At 39.3% G+C, this 21,586-nt stretch overlaps 1 protein-coding gene and 1 non-coding gene across 4 annotated transcripts in view; both read left to right on the top strand.

Moving 5' to 3' along the window:
• Positions 1–21,586, top strand: part of KANK1 (KN motif and ankyrin repeat domains 1) — a 1,631,365-nt gene that overhangs the window by 905,079 nt on the left and 704,700 nt on the right. The gene's annotated exons all lie outside the window — the stretch shown is intronic.
• LOC122796093 lies at positions 8,390–8,446 on the top strand. The gene has a single exon (XR_006363926.1). It is a non-coding gene; the product is annotated as a U7 small nuclear RNA (small nuclear RNA).

Raw genomic sequence — 21,586 nt, 5'->3', positions numbered from 1 at the left:
AAATCATGACATCTATTCTAGCTAGTAGAGTAAAAAAAATAATAAACTTGATAATATCAGAAGAACAGGCGGGGTTTATAGATGGGAGACAGACTACAGACAATACATTAACTCTTCATACTTTAATATCTTATGCAAAGTATAAAAATATGAACATATATGCTTTAATAATTGATGCTCAAAAGCATTCGATAGAGTTAATTTGGCTTATTTATTTGAAACATTATCATATTTCAATATACCTCAGCTTTTTATTTCTATGTTAAGAAATTTATACAAGAATGCATACACTAGTTTATATATAAATCATGAATGTTCCAAAAGGATTCAAATTAAAATGGAACTCGACAGGGTGCCCATTGTCTCCCATACTGTTTAATCTGTATTTGGAACCTTTATTTCTTCATATGAAACAAAAAGTTTTTTATAATTCTCCTGTACTTCTTGGGATAAAGGTTAGGATGGCTGCTTTTGCAGATGATCTAAATATATACAGTACCACACCGGTGTCAGATACGGAAAAAATACTAACAGCAATACAAACCTTTGAGAAAATTGCTAATTACAAACTAAATTTTAAAAAAAACAAAATATTCCCTCTAAAGACACCTACACCTTTTTCAATGCTACCATTGATAGGACGAGTAAGGACAGAAGAAAGAATAAAATATTTGGGGATTGACTTCTCAACTGAAAATAGAGAATTTTTTAACAACAATATTAAGGCAACTGGAGACCGAATAACAATGGATCTGAAAAGATGGAGTAAGTTGAAGCTACCGATGATGGCAAGAGCAGCGATAATAAAAATGAACGTTCTCCCCAGAATGCTATATATTTTTAGAGCAGCACAACTTAAAATCACGAAATCCTTTTTTAAGCAATTTCAGATAGGATTGGGGAAATTTCTGTGGGAACCCAGAAAAACAGAATATCCTATGAGAAACTGATGGCTCCTAAAACGAGGGGGGGGGTTGGATTTACCGGATTTTGAGATGTATTATACAGTGATTCAGGCCAATAGGATTTTAAGGGTGTCTTACTTGGATAGTGAAAATAGAAAATGGATACCCAAATGGGTACTGCTAAATTATAAACATATAAAAGGGAAGGGAATTAATGTTAAAGCTGTACCATTTTTGAATATAAAAACATTGAGTAAATATGAGTTAATGGAGCACATCAAGGTATGGGCAATGGCGACTCAAACTCTGTTTTCCTCCTTGAACCTTTTAAAATATATGATGATGTTTCAACCGTTTGATGGGAATCCTAATATAACTATTGGTAATCAACTGATAGACTTAAAGAAATATCCATTTATTAAGGAATTAACTGTAAGGGATTTATACCCCTTCCTAGGAGTAGCGGTACATGATATCTTAAAAGAGATGAATCTTCCCATTTCTTATTTAATTATAATGAGGCAGTTAAAAGATTTGGCCATAAATTATTTTACCAGTTCTGAAATTAAAAAAGAGGAACTAGTTATTTCAGGTCATCTGTGGGAAGCATTGCAACAAGATAGAAAATATATATCCTCAGCGTATAAAATGGCAAAAGAGAGAAAATATAATAATCATATTCTGTTATCGAAATACTGGAGAGAGAAATTGCCATCCCTAGAGACGATAGTAAAATAGTAGAGGCGTTTAACTTAACATTAAAATCCGTATCACTTCAAAAACTGGTCTTTACTCAATTGATGATATTTAACAATGCATATTATACCCATCTAACACTTCATAAATTTGATTCAAAAAAGTCACCTAAATGTCCACAGTGTGTAGATCAGACAGCAGACCTGTTACACATGTTCTGGAGTTGCAAGTGCATTTATAAATTATGGAATTCTTTAAAGTTACAACTACAAAAAATGGGTTACCAAAACTCAACACTCTCCTGGGAATTTCTGATTCTACATATTCCACCGGAGAATTTGGACAAAACAAAAAAGATTGTAATTATGAATATTAGTTTACTAATGAAATTATATATAGCCACAAATTGGTTGAACCCAGCACAGGTGTCGTGGCAAAATTTCAGGCTGTTCGCGATTAAGCATATATTAGCGCACAAATTGTTAATTAGAAATAATAAGAAAAGTATAAACAGCATAAAAATTTGGGAACAAATCTTTAATATTATTTTGGGGTAGCGGTTCCTATCCACTTTCCGTCAGGACATTCTGTATGTGTACCAACACATTCTTGGATTAGATAGAAAATGTAGAAATAATACAAATTATTGGCTTGAGTTGGTTTATAATTGTCTATTGTAGATGCTTTTATGTTTAATTTTTTGTGATTTTATTTTCCTGTACTTGGTTAAAATGATATTTATTCTTAATGTATTATAGGGAAATTCAAAATGGAACTAAAACATTGGAAGCAATATTGTACATAATGTAAATAGTGTGTGAAATGTATAATGGTTTTGCAAAACAATAAAAATGATTATTGAAAAAAAAATAAAACCATGACCAGGATATTAATTTGCATGTTTTATGAAGTGCATCAGTGTTTTTCTCTTTACATATACCATAATCATGTTCATATATCCGTTCACGGAGCTTGCACTCCGTTTTTCCTATATTGAAACATTTACATAATTGACATGAGGCTATATATATATATATATATATATATATATATATATATATACTAATCCTGCACTATCACAATTACATTTGCCGTTTAAAATTTTTATAACTGCCTGGTTGCTAGTATCTGGGTTAATTACATGCTGTCTTTTTAAATGAGATAAATGTAACACGTGATTTCTATTTAAACTGTGTAGCAGGAAAGGGATTTGTCTGAAGAAGTTTTATATATAAAATGAAAGCGCTTCTGTGTTTTTTTATGTGGTTTATTTTAACTAATAATGGAATAAAAGGATTTTTTTTGTTTTGAACGTTTTGTGAATGATATTGAGTGCGTCTGAAGTTCTAGCAGTTTTATTTTTTTGTTTTACTGGTTTGTATATAGTTCTTGTGGTTTTATGGCTTTACCACGGCATGGGGAGTGAAAGCTTCCTAATTAGCTCCCACAACTTAAGGGTGCTGCGCTTGGTGGTACATAATATTTTTTACCTTTCCCTTTTAACAAAAAGCTTCTGTTTTTTGTTTAGCTTAGTAGTGTGGCTCCTAAAACAAGATTGGTTTGTGTGAGGATTGGTTCCTTTGTCTGTCGGTCCTGACAATCCAGTTGCATTCAGTAGCCAAGCTGCCAGGCTTGGGTTGGGAGCTATGGACTGTGAGATAAAATTTGTAGTAATGCAGTCCTTCAACTCCTTTTGCAGCTGTTGCAGTCAGAGGATTTGTTGACCATAGGTGGAAGTCTCCTATATCTAACACCAGTTTACAGAGGGCAGTGAGACGAGTTACAGTAAGAGACTTCAGGTACACATACCACTCTGGAACAAGTCAACTTGTTTTTGCTTTTTCACATACCACTCACCTGACTGATTTTGTAAAATGTTCCTGATTTTTGCCTTGTATTTTTGATCTGTTCCTTGTAAAAATTGTGATTTTCTGGCAAATTAAGGATTGTACACACTAGGTAGTGTCAGACAATTGAGTGTCAGACTTCATATCCTTCCAAAAATGTATGCAAAGCCTGTTATTGTAGCAACTTTCTAAACACAATTTAATGTCTGTCCCTGTGTTGGGTCTCTTGTCTCTCATTATTTTTTGACTTTGTCCATGATTCTTAAGACAAGAACTTGAAAGAGCAGAAAGATTTGTGAAGGGTTGCACTGTATGATTCTCAAAGCATCAAGCTGGGGAAAAAAATTCTTGGGGCCATTGTTTATGCTTTTACTAATTCATTTTATTGCAAGCAGACATCTGAGTCGTGGCTTATCAGGCCCGCTGTCCGAGTGTTTGTATGCAGTTCTTATGCTAGATCTGATTTGTCAGGAGCTCTGTTTGTATGTGGAAAAATGCCACCAGCTTTATCTCTGAACATTAACATACATAACTGTGATGGATGGCAGTTAAAAAAAAAAAAAAAAAAAAAAAAAAAAAAGCTAAGTAATTATCTAATAAAATTAAGACAGAAAATGAATTAAAGAGGATGTGGATCCTCAGACCAGCAGCATTCAACTCCTTGCTGTTTAAGTGGATTTTAATGGGGGAGGGGGCACATTTCAAACTTCTAGCCCAGGTTTGACCTCATCTAAAATTGGCACTGTTCAGAGGTGTGCAACAGAAAGTTGCTACAACTTATGTAGGACTAGAGGCAGTGTGGTTATTATTTCTTTAACTTTCCTTACAGATAGACCTCAGAGGTTTATACAGAATGTTACTAGAGCTTTTCTGGAGGCAATGTGCTGTCTAGGAACATGCTGGAGTACATTACTGTGATAAGTATGTTTTTTTTCACTTAGATAACAAAAATGTATATGGGGGGGTCTGTCTTTTGAGGACGGGGCTAAGGAGTCATGATGTGTATGTACATCTGACAGCATTAAGTTGAAATACATTACTGTGGCATTTTGTTAGTTCACTTTTATTCCAGTCTGACATCAGAGGATTACACAGATGATGTCTGACTTTTGGCAGTAGTGGATGAGGAAGCTTGCTTTGTATATGTATGACCACAACAACTTGGAATGTGTTATTGGGGCCATTTGTTCTTTAATTTTAATCCCAATCTAACATCAGGGGGTACATAGGAAGTGATGTTTTTTTTTGGGGGGGGGGTAGAGAGGCAGGTGCTATTTCCAGGTATATTTTATGTATCCTTATAAGCATTTGTCATCTCAGTTATCGGGAAACACTTATTTTTTCAGACTAACTTTTTTCTTTCTTTATGGAAAATAAGATGGAATTTCTTTATATAGTCAGAATTTTCTGTTCAAGACATCATTGGATCAAAAGGTTTAAACTCTGGAATGCAGCTGAGAACCCCTGTTATGTAGTCATGAGTATTATTCCTGTTCAGCTCAAGAGAAAGTATAAAAACACAAACAAGAGAAGTCATTCCAGTAACCTGGAGGGCAGGTTAGCTAAATTTAATAGCTAATATTATGGAGTCCTCTTATTCTTTTAATGTGTATATGAAATTTACTTGCTTTGTGCATTTCAGCGTTCCTGATTTCATATGTGCATTTTTAAATGTGCAGAGCATGAAAAAAGAAAATGAAGAGATGAATGTGCCAAGACGTGGACCAATGTACTACTTAACTACCAGAGACATTGCTGGTTCAACTAGTGTCCTGTGCTGGTCCCACAAATTTGTGCTTCACCCTCTCATCTCAAGTGTGAAGAGTGTAAAAAATTTACTTCTGCAGGTAGCCACTTGGCTTCCTCCACTAAGCAAAAAAAAAAAAAAAAATGGTGCAGATACATGCACCTCCCCATCCTGCCCCAGGAGCCAATCAGGTCACTTTTCTGCTCCTTGCCCCAACCCTCCTCCTTCCTCACATTTATCTTATTAAAAAAAGAAAAAAAAATCTTTTTTTATTTTAATTTGTACAAATGTAGCAAGTAGTTTGAGCAGTTTATTCCCAGCACTGAGTGCTACAGTTTTCAGGTGTTAGTTTAGCTTACCCATATGGTGTGAATGTCACACCTGTAGCAGCCTGCATACATGTTACATTCCAGAGCATTTTCTGAAAAATAAATTTAAAAAGCATAAGATAAATACATGTAAATATTTTGTGAATAAAGGCTATTAAAACTGTACAAAGTGTTATCAGTAAGTATTCTTTACAGTGAAAAGTCAGTACATTCATAGTATTTTCCATGAATTATGTAATAGACTGTAAAGCCGCGGTGGTGCAGCTGTAGCGTTGTCGCCTCACAGCAAGAGGTTGTCCCATTCGATTCTCCGCTGGAGCGCCTTCTGTGTGGAGTCTGCATGTCCTCTTCGCGGTCGAGTGGTGTTCGAAAGACATGCGTGAATGGGTGTGCCTTCATTGAAGGTTGGGGGTCGGGCTGGCACCTCAGCACCATAAAAATTGACTGCCAATCATTCGCAGACCGGAGTTCTGCTGTGGCGACCTCTAACAGAGAAAAAGACGAAAGAAAAACAACAACGAACTGTAATGCACACAACCCCCAAATTATATTTTTCTAAACTTTTACAAACAAATGTTCATATCTAGAAAACTATACATCCTAGACATATTATTAGAACATTTTTCTTAAAAAGACATATGCTTTCAGATGGCAGCAAGAAATTCCTGTATTAAGTGTGTTTTTATTGAGACATTTGCAGAAACATGTTTAGTCGTGTAATTAGCAGTGCAAATGATACTGGATATCTGTCACGATGCACATCTTACAAGGCAAATATTAAAGACAGTTTTCTTCAACAATATCTAAGGCTTCACCTAATATCATTCAGCAATTTGTAAGTCACTTGTTTTTTGATGTAATAAGTATATGTGGAAATAGTGCTTATTTTCATAATTAACAGACTAGTGATAGCAACCAGCATTTTCAGTGAATTGTCTTGTCTCCCATATTAGTGTTTCACACCATACGCCTCAGTAACATGTAGGTCTCTCAATTATAAAAGTATGAATATAATTATGAAAATCTGAATAATAAGTGGCAAACAAATTATTAATTTTTCTACTGCAACACATCCTAGACTAACAGCCAGTGTGTCATTTTGTTAATAACTCCTTGCCCCTTCTAATACTGCCTATTAGCTGGTAAGAAGCCAGACCAAACTTGGATGGTACCATTTGACTGGTTTGCAGGGAAGGGCTGAGTACATATCTGATGTTTGCATTAGTTGTAAAAACATTGTCATTCCATTTTCTGATTTTACACCAAGGTTATGAAGCCTAAAGCTGCTTTAGCAGCCCATTCTACAAATACCATGAAGTCACCCTGCTGCAGGGCATAATAAGCATACCTGCAGAACAGTAATGCAGACTGACTTGAAGTACACTTGTGCTAAGCAAAGCATAAACCTGCTCACAGAAACATTATGTAAAATTAACAAGCATTACAAGTGTGCGAAGGCATACTGTAGTGTTGCAGACCCAAGAAAAGCTATGGCTTAATATAACTGCAGTCATAATTAAAAATTAAACTCAAGTTGTATGTGACCAGAACACACACAGTTTTGTTTTCTTTGTAGAATGGAAATCTAAACCCATTGTAGTCATGTATCACACATCCCTGTGTTAGGGGCCATTTGGCTTTTATTTGGACAGTTTTTCCTCTTTTGTACCAAATGCACCGCATGCAAACTAAGGTAACACAGTTACTTCGGTGTAAAATGCCAAAATACTCCAGATTGTTCTATAAAAATGTATTTTATTTATTGTTTGTTGACTGAGTTAGTCCCACTAGGCTAGTAGCCTCTCTTTAGGCGAGATCTGAAGTGGCATTTGTAGTGCTAGGGGAAATTTGGCCAGGACATTTGGGAAATTCCCCCTGCCCTTCAGTAGGTACTAAAGTTAAGGCATGCTCTGTTGCCAGTCTAATTTTATAGGATATGCCCTGACACACTAAAAAAGATCAAAAATGATATGAACTTCCATACTTTGTCTTGTTACACCAGGGAGCTAATCATCAGAAAAGTGCTTTATTTATAACTGCAGGCTATTGTGAGTGACTGTTCTAACCTAAAGTGGTCAACTAGTTTATAATATAATTTGTAAAATATATAAATGTATAATATTTTTAAAATATATAGTATTTTTAATACTGTTTTTGAACTAGGATCGCTACACGTCCCAACTGCAGTGAGTTCGCCACTCTCTTTGGGTTTTAACTGCAGTCCCAGAACCATACCAATGAACAGCGCTCTAATGCAGACACCCTCCTTATACCTTAACATCGCTATGATTCTACCTGTGGAAAGGGCACTCCATACTGCAAATCTCTTTTGGGTTTTAACTGCGGTCCAAGAACCGTACCAGTCAGCAGCGCTCTAACGTGGACAGCCTCCTTATCCCTTTACATCACTACGACCCTGTCTCTGAAAAGGGCACCCTGTACTGCAAAGTATGTTCTTTCCCTGGGATTTCTGCTGCCAGATTTACTTTTTGGCTGTTTTTGTGTTGAGTGGCATGCACAGTAGTCAGGGCAGTATTGCTAGGGTCTCCTGCCCCCATCCTTCACTATCCTGTGGTACGCTCATTGTCCCTTTGAGCCTGTACTTAGTTGGTTTAATTAGCCACCCGCTCTCAGCACTAATTGTACCCAACAGCAATTTTTTATAGTCTGGCAGCCACAAACAGTGCCTTAGAAAACTGCAGTCCCCTTCCTCACTTAAGTGTGGATGGACATTGCATTAAGACATTACTTTAGAAGCAAAACACCTATAATTTCAGCTCAGTTAGTTGGACCGTTATTTGTACTTTGAGATCTGGTTTAATTTTTGTGGCATGACATAATAAATTACTTAAAAAGACACCTATATAGAATTTCAGATCTTTTGTTATTTGTCTAGAAGATCTTTCTTTTTGAAAGATTTTTTTATTTTTTGTTAAAGTGAGAATTTGCAGTAGGGAGTTAGTGTTTTTTGGTATACATTTAGATTTTTCTAGTTCTCTGATATTATTGCAAAAAACACTGTTTTTATGATTATGCGACTGCCTATACAAATTATATGTACGAGTTTTAGGTATAAGTAGGTGTTGAAATCCAAGCAGTCTCTACAACTTAAACGTAAGAGTTTCAGTTGTAAGTGGGTTTTGAAATCCAGCTATTAGAGGCAAAACTTTATTTATTTATAAAAAAAGCCTGTCACAAGTGGTGTACCACAGGGCTCAGTCCTGGGCCCACTCTTGTTTGGCATCTACTTTTCCGAAGTACAAGCAAACACAGGAGGGTTATGGCTGACAAAGTTTGCAGATGACTGCAAACTGGGCGCCATAGTAGAAAACACATCTGACACAGATATCCTTCAGAAGGGTCTCACAGAAACGGATAACTGGTGCCAGAGCCATGGCCTAAAGTTAAATGCCAAAAAATGCATAGTCATACCCTTCGGGAAAAACAAGGTTACCCCTAGCTACCAAATAGGTGGCAATCCACTGAGTACAGAAGAAGTTATCGGGGACCTGGGGACCCAGGTTGATAGTAGTCTGTCATTCGACACCCATGTAGCTAAAGTAGTTAAGAAGACCTTCTACATTGCCCACCTTATCATGAAGGGATTCTCATCTAGATCAAGGGAGGTCATAGTCTCCTATACTCATCACTCATCAGACCAATGATTGAGTACAATGCCCCATTCGGAATGTATCTGACCCGACACTTGCAGCAGCTGGAGAGGCCACAAAAGTTCCTCACCAAAAGGATAAAGGGTCTCAAACATCTGTCCTATGCTGCCCGACTGAAAGAACTCCAGCTCTATTCAGTCGCCACCGCTTGCTCAGAGGTGACCTTTGCCTAACATACAAGGCCATGTCAAACCCAGATTTGATGAATATGCTTCACCTCAAAAATCTAGATCCGTCAGAGCCACAAGGGCGGAGACTTAAACCTCGACACGGCTATTAATAGGACGTGCTGGAGGGATAGATTCATCACCCAAAGACTCCCTATGCTGTGGAATAAAATCCCGGTATATGTGAGGCAGAGCACCTCGCTGGCCTTGTTCAAGAGAAATCTTGACCAATGGATGGGAGATCGCAGATATACCCCAGGGATTACCTCAGTGTCACTGCTCAACAGAGGCACAGCAAAATAATGGGTATAGTTCCCCATACTAAAGGGGTGGCGTAAGCCACAAAACTATGGGCTAGGCTTGTAAATGCCCTCGGGCAGATAGCCTAGTATGAACCTATGAACCTATGAACCTTTAGTTACAGCTTAGCCAGACCGCTATTGTGTTTGTAAATCTGGAATGTTGGTACTGACCTGTGAAGACTCGCATTCACTGACTGTTCTGCATCGTTTCTGTGGCCAGGTTTTTTATTAACTTACTTTCCCGTGATTCTCCACTATCTGAAAAGGGCTCGTACTTGTGATCCACCCATCCTCTCCCTGTTTTCTGGACAAAATCTATTAATCTGAGTTACCTGGCTGGCGCCATTTTTAAAATACTGTTTTTGAACTAAGATCCCTACATGTCCCACGTGTGATGTGCTCGCCACATAAGTTTGTATCATAATCTGTTTTTTACTTGTTTATCTGGATGGGTTAAACTTACTATGTTCAACAGTACTGTGCGCATACCTAGCTGTCTGTAGCTGTGTTGTGTGAAGGGTTGATGATCCATCCATATTTTCGTTTGCTGCTGGTGACAGTACATACTTTTTATGTGTGTTAAATTGGTTAATAGGGTTCACAACGGGCTTTGGGCTGCTTTATGTACTGGGCTGACGATGCTTTCAGCCTTACTTTAGACCAGATAAGCCCACTGCATTAAAATACACAGAGATGCATCAAGAACTGCTGAAGTCCTGCAATACTGACTGCTGTTGAACTGCCTGTTGAGGTTGAGCTACGTGTTGTATTTTTATCAAGTTAATGTGAGATTTACTAGATTTATTTGAATGATTCTTGCTGTGCATCTGCATATATATAAAACTTGTTTACAGTGTAACCCTGCAGTTCACATTGTATCCTATACAGCTCTGTAGTGTAACTTACTGCTATAATGTACTGAAGGTATTTTTCCGTTTACCCAGGGTTTCCTCTCAAATTAACTTTGCTCTCGACTCTTATTTCAGTCTCTTTTGGGTTTTAACTGCTGTCCAAGAATCATACCAATCAACAGGGTTCTAATGCTGACACCTGCCTTGTCCCTTTACATCATTATGATCCTGCCTCTGGAAAGGGCACTCTGTACTGCAAAGTACATTCTTTCCCTGGGATTTCTGCTGTCAAATTAGCTTTTTTTGCAGGTTTTTTTTCTGTTGAGTGGCATGCACACAAGCTGGGTTGGTATCACTAGCGTCCCCTCCCTTGTGGTACGCTTCTTGTCCCTTTGAGCCTATACTTAGTTGGTTTATTTAATTAGCCACCTACTGTCAGCATTAATTCTACCCAACAATTTTTTATAGTCTGTCAGCCCCAAACAGTGTCTTAGAAAACTGAAGTCTGCTTCCTCACTTATGTGTGGACGGACATTGCATTAAGACACTATTTTAGAAGCAAAACACCTATAATTTCACTTCAGCTGGACTGTTGTTTGTACTTGGAGATCTGGTTTAAATTTTGTGAAGTGACATAACAGTAGTAAATTATTTAAAACTACATATCTAATTACAACCTAGTTAGCCAGACCCCTGTTGTATTTGTAAATGTGGACCGCTGGCAGTGACCCATGGAGAACTCCCATTCACTTGTTTCTGCAGCCAGGTTTCAGCCCACTCTATCGTTGCTCTGCTCAGGGTCACTCTGCTCCCCTGCCCTACCTTATATTATATATATATAAATATAATATATATATATATATATATATATATATATATATACATACACACACACACACACACACACACACACACACAACAATCCGCCAACTCCCCTACTCTCCAGACCCTAAGAGCAATAAACATCTCTCCTACAGGATTCGACCTTCTACTAATTAACGTGAATCTAAGGAGCATTCTCAATAAGATACATGAATTCCACTCCAACTTATCACTGTACTCCCCCAATGTCACTGTACTAACAGAAACCTAGTTGAAACCTGATATAAACGCCAATGTAATTCTACCTCTAAGTTGCAATATATGTAGAGCAAACAAACATGGAGGGGGAGTAGTCATAATTTAAAAATCAAGTCTCAAACTAGAATGCATAGAACCAGATAACCCAGCTTTAAACAACACTGAAATGTTATTTACCAAACCTGAAATAAACCCCAACAAATACCTCACCATCATAGGTACTTGTATTCCTTCTGGCAATAACCTTGCTATAATTGAAGAAATACTTCACTACATATTCATAATATAACCACAAGTAAGCATAATAATAGGTGACTTTAATATCAGTTGGTTCACCTGCAACTCTGAAAGCCCGACTAATTTCACTAACCTGCATGGCTTTACCCAGGTGATAAAATTTCCATCTAGAGTAGACAAAGCCACCTAAAAGCAATCTATTCTTGATTAGTTCTTAAGTAATAAAACATCTCACGCTTTACAGTCAGGCAGTCTCCCTGACAGCATCAGTGATAACTTTTCAGCATACCTATTTAGACTACAACTTCATCCCCCAGAAATACCACCTTTTGGCTAATTTGAAACAAAAAAAAAAGACTTTAACCCTCAAACATTTAACTATCTCCTGCGCACCTGTAAGTGGACCCCATTCAAAACAATACCACTAGGTACTGCAGTGGGCTACTTTAATGCTACTTTCCTCAACATTCTAGACAAACTAGCCCTATGCAGAACAATAAGGGTTAAATCAAATTATGTTCCTTGGCTAACAAAAGAAACCAAAGTCTACTTAAACAAAGAGATAAAGCCAGGGCAAAATGGCACACCAAAAAAATCCAAGACAACCTTGACCACTACCTCAGTCTTAGAAACAAAGCGAAAACCCAAGTGAAATTAGACAGAAAAAAAAACCTTCTACAGTGATATTCAGCTAAAACAGCATAATAACCCATAAAAATTGTGGCCCACCATAAAAAAACTCCTTCAACCTGGCCAACCATCACAACCAACCCCCATCAGTCACTAGTAGCCATGGCAGTATAGCTACAATTCAATTCTTTCTTCAGTAATTCTGTACTCTTGCTTTCTAAAAACTTCTGTAAATCTCCACTGACTGTCCCAACACCGCCCCAGTAATGGAATGATACCTTCTCTTTTAAACCTATCCAGACTAACACCATAAAAAAACAACACTGCAGACTTAAACCTATCTTCCTTGCAGCTGATAATTTGCCTTCTGATTTCCTTAAACTAGAGGCAGATGCAATCTTCTATCCTATCTTGATTCTGATCAACCACACTATTTCAGAACACTGCATTACACTCATGTGGAAAATATCTTGCATCATCCCACTGCATAAAGGAGGGAACTCTGCTGAGCTCTCCAATTATAGACCCATAGCAGTTTTAGCCCCCTAGCCAAAATACTAGAAAAATGTATAAATAACCAGCTCTTCTTTTATCTAACAATCTCCTATCTGATAACACAGCATGGTTTAGACCCCAATCACAGTAGCACAGCTGCTCTGCTAAGCTTTACTAACACTATCGACCAACACAGAAATGGAGGCAAAATAGTATCCTTCATTTTTAGACATGTCCAAAACATTCAACACGGTCTCCCATTAGAAACTCCTCTCTGATCTTGCCTTCCTTTAACTTGTTCATCTGTTTCCTGGTTTCATAATTATCTGATTGACTGCCAACAATCTGTCAAATGGCAGCAGGATCTCATCTCTTTTACCTGTTTCCATGGGGGTCCCTCAGAGCTCAATCCTAGGTCCTCTTTTTTTTAGTATTTTTACCAACAAACTTCATACTGCTTTTCTCCATTGTTCAGTGCACAGATGACTCCACACTCATCTGTGCTGCACCCACACTACAACTTGAAGTAACAATGCAACAGGCCTTCTCAGCTGTGAAATCTTGGCATTCTGACTCGGAACTGATTCTTAATCCAACTAAAACTGAACTTATACGGTTTAGTTCCGGTAAATCCCCTGATATTCCATCTTCATTTCATTTGTACTCCTCAGACAATACTACTATATCAACAGTTTCACAAACTAAATTGTTAGGTGTTCTAATTAACAATATGAAATTCGACAAACACCTATCACAAGCCATCAAAAAGATGCATATAAAATGAGGTTTCCTTTACAGAATCAAACCTTTCCTCACTACTGCTACAAGACAGACAATTGTCATAATCTATGATGTACTCGCTACCTTACTGTATGCCTTGCCTATTTTCACCATCTTAAAAAATACTGATTTAGCAAAACTTGAGGCTTGCTACAGTAAAATAGCTAGGTTTGCAATAAACTCCTCTCATTGAACACACCACTGCTTGGCCTTACAACAACTGAACTGGTTAGAACTACCTCACTATTTAACTTTCACCCAGCTCATTACCACCCACAAATTGATTAACCAACCAGACAAAACCCCTGTCCAACAACTGCTCCATCCATACACTAGCATTTGAGTCCTCCCTCTGTTCCTGAAATAAATCTCTTCTGCACATTTCCAAATCCAGCAGTAGTGCTGACGACTCTCTTTCCTCCAACTATATTTCCAAAATTTAGAATGCTGTCCCACAGCCTATCTTAACTACTGTTACCCTAACTCACTTCAAGAAACTACTCAAGGACTACCTGAGTAATAACTGGCTTTGCTCATGATGTTCTTCGTGTTTCACTGTTGCAGTCATTACATTTGGATTATCTGCTTGCAGTAGCCCTCAATCGGCCTGATTAACAAAGTCTTGGGTCCTATGTTGGTTGCTGTCTCTTCTTCCATGACGCCAGGTCGTCAGGGGTATAAAACATGCAGCCGACGTCATTACATCAGTCTTTCTTGCTGTGCAGTACCCGAAGCAGAAGCAGTTCGCAAGTGCCGGTCGGCCGACTCCTGAAATTTTCATTTTCGAGTTTCAGAACTGAAGTCTTCAACTAAAAGCTAAGTACCCTGTTGGGGAAACATTTTCTTGCTCTAAACCGATGTCAGTAAAAGTAAATAATTGCATTTCTTGTGGAAAGGAAATACCTCATAAAGATTTTAATTCGTACTGTATTCCTTGCCTAGGCCCTGACTGCAACGTACCTCGCTGTCAGTTTTGTGCCTTATTTAAACCACAAACTCTCTGTCATCGGTATATTTGCGCTTCTAAATTTTTTGGTGCTCAGTTCAATTATCCTGATATGTCTTCGGTAAGCCATCTGACTACCGACATTCTGAAAGAAAATGCAAAGATAAAGACAGAGACAGACCGCCCAGTTCGCTGGTACTCAGTGAGGTGCTTTCACAGCCCCTGATACCTGCTACTTCAGATTTGCAGGCCTCTACTGAGACCCATTTGGAGTCTGGTATGCCGTGAGATGCTTCAACTGTGGAACCTGTGGATGTCTCTACCTTGGATGGGTCCGGAGCCACTGTGCAGGCACTGGCTTCTGAGGGTGTATTCAGGCCTACTGACTTGCATATTAAACCGGCGCCATCTTCTTCTTCAGGGCCTAAACCTCGAACCATGCCTAGAAAACTGACACCCAGACCGCATGGTCAGGCCTCTATGCCTAAAGAATAAATGATAAGAATGACTGAAGACCTTATTACTTTAATCAGGGGAAGCCAACCTTTCCCCTCTAAGAGACCTAGGACTGAGTTTGCTTATGATACTTCTGACCAGGATTCTGAAATTTCTGTTTCCTCTGATGACCAGGATTTACCCTTATCTACCTATGAGGATTCTGATGCTGAGGACTCTATTCCCTCTGCCCCCCAAGAGGATTTCGCTTTTGGTGAAACCTTGCATACTCTCAGGGAGCTTTTTCATTGGGAAAGTCAGGATTTCTCTGATTCTAAAAAGAGGCTTAGAGATTTCTTACTCCTGCCCCAGCACAGGCCTTTAGCTATATCTCCTGTACTGGACATTGTTGATGATGCCTTTTCGGAATCTGGCATGGCCGCTGACTCTTTACCTCCTGCTTCCAGAAAACCTGATAGATATTACAGGGTTCCTGACTCCCACAAGTTCCTTTTCAAAAATCCTACTGCGGATCCTGAAACCATTTCACAGGGACCCAAGGGTATTAAAGGTACTACTGCCAAAAATCCTAACCCCTCTGATAGAGACTCCAGGGCTGGATAGATGGGGTAAGAAGGTATACACTTCTGCAGCTTTGGCCATTATGGCTTTGAATTGCCAGATGTTCTTCGTCTCACATTGCTGCAGTCATAACCTGTGGGTAGTCCGCTGTCCTCGATCGGCCCGAATACCAAAGAGCTGGGCTGGCGTCGGTCATTGTCGCCTGGAGCTGACGTCAGTACGTAGTAGTACTTAAGCGCATGACCGACGCCATATCCTCAGTCTTTCTTGCCGCGTGGTCCGAAGCAGAAGCAGCGTTTGCGAGTGCCGTTCGGCGTTCTGAAATTGTCTTTTTTCGAGTTTCAGACCGAAGACCAAGTTGGGCTAAGTACCCCGTTGGGGAAATCTTTGTATTTTTCTTGCCTCAGTTTCCGGATGTCAGAAAAAGTTAATAATTGCATTTCTTGTGGGAAACAGAACCCCTCTGATAGAGACTCCAGGGCTGGATAGATGGGGTAAGAAGGTATACACTTCTGCAGCTTTGGCCATTATGGCCTTGAATTGCCAGTTTCATATGTTAAAGTATCAGCTGCATATTATTGGATTGCTTAAACAGAAAATTATGTTGATTCCTGATTGTGCTGAAAGTAAGGATTTACAGGATTTTATGCATTCTGCTGAACAAGTTGGTAAACATACATTGCAATGTGGTTTTGATTCACTAGAGGCATCTTGCAGGGCTGCGGTAACTGGGTCATGATTCACTAGAGGCATGCTTGGTTTAAGGAGCAATCCTTGCCAGGTCATGTTAAAGCGAAATTACTGGATGCTCCTTTAAATCAGGGCCATCTGTTTGGCAACAAGCAGAAGAAGTTCTTAAAAAGATGGAGGAAAAAGCTAAATCTATGCAAACTGTTAAAGACTTTTTACAAGTACAACCTCCAAGATTTAGTAGGCATTGGCCTTCTATGAATTGGTCCTTTCCTGCCTCTTCCAGACCTTCTCAGTCCAAACCCAGATCCAGCAGAGCACCCAGGCTTCAGTCCCAGGGGATGCACAGGACTAAGTAGTGGGGGGGCCTCCACTTCCAAATTTGGGAGTAATAAAACTCCCCCTATGATAAACTGTCTCAATGACTTCTTTTTAAAACTTCCAAGCACTTCTCAACTGACTGCCCCTTTGGGGGGAAAGATTGCACTTCATGCAAAGAACTGGGGATTCGTTACCCAGGACAAATGGGTTTTAAATGTAGTGTCCCAAGAATACAGATTTCACTTCCACACATCACCATCTCCAAGCGGTTGGCTGGATCTACCTCCAAAGCAGTGGGCAGAGGCCCAAAAGCAAGTACTCTCTCTCTTAAGCATGGGGGCTATTCAGTTGGTACCATAAGAGAAAAAGGGACAAGGTTTCTACTCGAGATTTTTCCTGGTACCCAGAAAAGACAATTCATGGCATCCTATCCTGGCCCTGTTTACTCTAAACACCTTTTTGGTGATTCCAAAATTCAAGAAGCTGACTCTTCACCAGTTGCTTCCTATGCTAAGCAAAGATGCCTGGTTGGCAACACTAAATTTAAAGGAAGCATACCTGCACATCCCAATCAGGGAATCTTGCAGAAGATACCTATGCTTCAAAGCAGGCTACATGCACTATCAGTTCTCTGCACTGCCCTTTGGCTTGTCTACTGCACCCACGGTATTCACAAAGTGCCTAGCTCCAGGCATTGCCTTTTGCAGGCAACGAAATATTCAAATATACCAATACCTGGACGACTGTCTAATTCAGGCAGAAAACCAGGACATACTTTTGAATCATCTGGCTTTTGTACAGAGGGTGCTAACTTGTCTGGGCTACACCATAAACAAAAAGAAATCACACCTGGTACCCTGTTAACAAATTATATTCCTGGGAGCAAGGTTGAATACAACTTCCCAGATGGCTTTCCTCACGCCAGGGAAACAAATTCACTTGACAACGTACTTCAAACAAGTGGTCACAAAAACCCTGCTATCTGCAAGGCAACTACTACAAGCCTTGGGGTTCATGGCTTCCTGCATTCTTCTAATTCCATATGCAAGACTGCATATGAGGAATCTACAATGGTATCTAAAAAACCTATGGTGTTAACATTCTCAGGATCTAGAAGCAATGATTCCTATCATTCCTTGTCTACGCCTAGAGTTCCTTTGATGGGCAGAGGCCTGCCACCAAAACAAGGGACTACCATTCACACTATCCCCTGCCGCCCAAACCCTAACAACAGACGCATCAGACTATGCATGGGGGGGGTGCACCTGGCAGGGAAGTGCATTCAGAGCAAATGGAACCCAATTCAAATGCACCTTCACATCAATCATAAAGAAATGTTAGCTGTACAGAATGCTCTGACAGCCTTCAAGGACCACATTCTTCCAGGACAATTAATTGTAAAGATGGACAACACCACTGTTATGTGGTACGTAATCAAGCAGGGGAGGGGGGGTACACATTCTTACCCCCTCTGCAGACTAGCCATGGCATTGTGGAACACAACCTTGAGCTACCAAGTACATCTACAAGCTCAATTCCTGCCAGGAAAACTAAATACACTGGCAGATGGACTAAGCAGAACCCTCATGGACCCACACGAGTGGAAACTGGAACCAAGGATTTTCAACATGTTGACAAGCAAATGGTGAAGCCCAGATATAGACCTGTTTGCCTCCCCCCCCCCCCCGAACTATCAATTGGAAAAATTTTGTGCAAGGACTCCCCACAGACAAGCTTGGAAAGTGGATACTCTGTCCTTCAGCTGGAAAAACCTATCAGTTTATGCCTTTCCTTCTCTGCCTCTGCTCTCCAAAGTACTACTAAAGATCAAACAAGACAAACCAAGGATGATTTTGATTACACCAGCCTGGCCACGCCAACACTGGTACCCCCTCCCGCACAGTGTGTCACTGTTGGCCCCATGGCACATGCCTCAGACTCTTACCCTGCTGTCACAGCAGGAGAAAAAGATTCTGCACCCTCAGCTTCAAACACTGAACCTAGCAGCCTAGCTAATTACCTAATCTCTCCTTTACCATCCCTCAGTAAACCAGTGATGGATGTCATTTTAGAGGCAAGGAGGCCTAGTACTAGAAAATCTTATGCTGAAAAATGGAAAAGATTCTGTGCCTGGAACCAATCTCAAGGGATGAGCACAACAGTGCCCAATTTACCTCAGATTTTACAATACTTGACTGAGATGCTTTAACAAGGGCCTGTCTTTTTCCTCAATAAAAATTCATGCCTCAGCCATTTCAGCTCATTATAACACAGAACCTCCGCTCTTCTTTTTTCCACTGCTCAAGCAGTTCCTCAGAGGGTCAAAAATTTAAGACCACCCAGGAGAGCTCCAACTCCAGCCTGAGACCTTAACTTTGTATTGGAGAAACTCACCCTTCCTCCTTTCGAGCCAGCTGCTACTGTAGATTTAAAATTCCTTTCCTGGAAAACAGCTTCCCTTTTATCCATCACTTCAGCAAGAAGGGTATCTGAATTATAGGCCCTTATGGTAGTGGAGCCTTTCATCATCTTTCATGCAGACAGGGTGTCCCTCAGGACCAATCCCTCTTTCATGCCAAAGGTGGTATCCAGTGTGGCCTTTAATCAGTCCATTCATTTGCCTACCTTCTTTCCTAATCCACAGAACAAAGGGGAACGGATACTGCACTCCTTAGATGTGCACAGACAACTTAGATTCTACTTGGACAGGTCTAAACCTCAAAGGAAATCTGAACAACTGCTGGTGGCATTTGCTGCAGGGACAGAGGGGAAGGCTATTTCAAAGCGAACCGTCTCCAAATGGATAGGCAATTGCATTCACTTCTGCTATAAGCACCATGGAAAACCTGACCCACAGTGGATCAGATCCCATTCAACCAGGGCTGCAATCTACCTCTACAGCCTTTCTCAGAGGTGTACCTACCAGGGACATCCTAGAAGCCTCTACCTGGAGTTTTGTACATACTTTCACCAAGCATTACCATTTGCCAATTTTCTCTAATTCCAGAGCTGGCTTTGCCACTGCAGTTTTGCAGGGCCTTATAGCTGGTCCTAATGCTATCTAAATTCCTCCTCCCATCCGTAGCTTTGGGAATCTACCCAAATGTAATGACTACAACAGTGAAACACGTAGAACATAGTACAGTTGTGTACACTTACCATAAATGTAGATGTTCGAGTGTAGGGGTCGCCACAGCGGAACTCCGGTCCGCTAATGATTGGTAGTTGAGTTTTACGTGCCGAGTTACCAGCCCTGATGCACAGCCTTCAACAAAGGTATGTCTTTATTATAATAAACTCATTAAAAGAATTTTCATATGTAGCAATTTTTCAGATGTGTTCTTGACCTTTTGCTTTTGATACCTAAAGAAGTGCTGTACATGAAAGTTGTCTTGACACAATTGAGAACAATTGACCTTATTGTTCTTTTTTGCTTTTTCATTATTTATTTTTGTTTTTATATTCCTTAAATGTTACCTCCTTTACCAGGTGTAGAATGCAATATCCAGTGTAAATTGTTTATTCATTTGTGCATTTATTTGGCCAGTCTAGGTGTAAAATTCCACAAAGAGCAACTTAATAGAAGCAATTTATAAAGAACAGAGAGCAGAAGTATTTTCTTAAATTAATATAGCACAGTAGCAGTGAGTCCTTACAAATTGAAACCATAACAGGATTACAAATGTATAACCAACAATAAGGATTCTAACATGAAACTAGAAATATCAGATTTGTAGAGTACGCATTTGATTTACAATCAAGGGTAAGTTTCTATACAGTACTGCTCATACTTCTCAAACTATTGGCACAAGAATCCTGGACAAAGCCAAAAGTAGTAGGGTGGGGTGTGATGGTTTCTCAAGGGGCCAAAATTATGGACAGATTTTAAGTTTTGCTCATGTAAACTTAGAAGGTTGCTAGAATAACAAGTTTTGCATTAGCATGCATTTCTGAAGGATATGAAGTCTGAAACTGAAATGACTGTTATTATTTAGTGTTAGTAATCCTCTAATTGGCTGGGAAACCACACATTTTATGAAGAACATACCACAATTTGGCAAAATGTGGACATTCTGTGAAATTCTGGACACTTGAGAGGTATGATTCTTCACTGTTGTTTCTGCAGTTACATGACATGGTTACATGACATGAAACATTCGCCATTATGAACATTTACCAGGAGCTTTTGCAGATTTCAGATTCACATGTCATGTACATTAGTTTTGAACCTATGCCATTCTTTCACGTTTTCTGTCGACAGTAGTAAGCAAGAGTTAGAAAAATTAAATTGCAAATGTCTCTAAAACAAGAGTTGTGGCTTTGAATGCCACCAGTTTGATAGCTGTTCATGCTTGGCACTCATTTTTCAATTAAGAAAGATTTTTGGAGCTGTATGACATTTTCTTCTTGAAAGTTCTGGTAGAATGCACTAAACTAGGTGTGTAACAACTCTGAACATTTTCAGAGTAAAATTATTCATTGTTCTATTACCAATTTCTGTGAATTCACTGTAGTGCACTGTTGTATCCCCTTGTTAGAACATTTGTGAAGGGCATTAATTTACGCCTGGATTTAGTTTCTTTGGCATTACTGTACTGACTGAGGCATCTGCAGGAGGTGGTGAGTTACATTATTCCTTCTGCCAGGACTGGCATAATACACTTCTCTGGTAATACCTGGTACATATATTATGAACTTTTATTTCTTCAAAAGTTAAAGAATAATGTTCCTCGCACAGCACCAGTGGCTTTGTTAAATTGTACCCATTACATACCTTGCAAGGTGTAGGGTGCTAAAGCACACTACTGCTGAACTCTGATTCATTGTTTGCTGTTGGGTTTGTTATGTTTGATACACTAGTCATTCTGTTTTAAG

Source organism: Protopterus annectens, chromosome 2.part2 (genome assembly GCF_019279795.1).
Source record: "Protopterus annectens isolate FY-2018-M chromosome 2.part2, PAN1.0, whole genome shotgun sequence".
Lineage (NCBI taxonomy): Eukaryota > Metazoa > Chordata > Ceratodontiformes > Protopteridae > Protopterus > Protopterus annectens.
The sequence above is the reverse complement of the archived record's forward strand: the minus strand, read 5'-3'. Positions and strand labels throughout refer to the sequence as shown.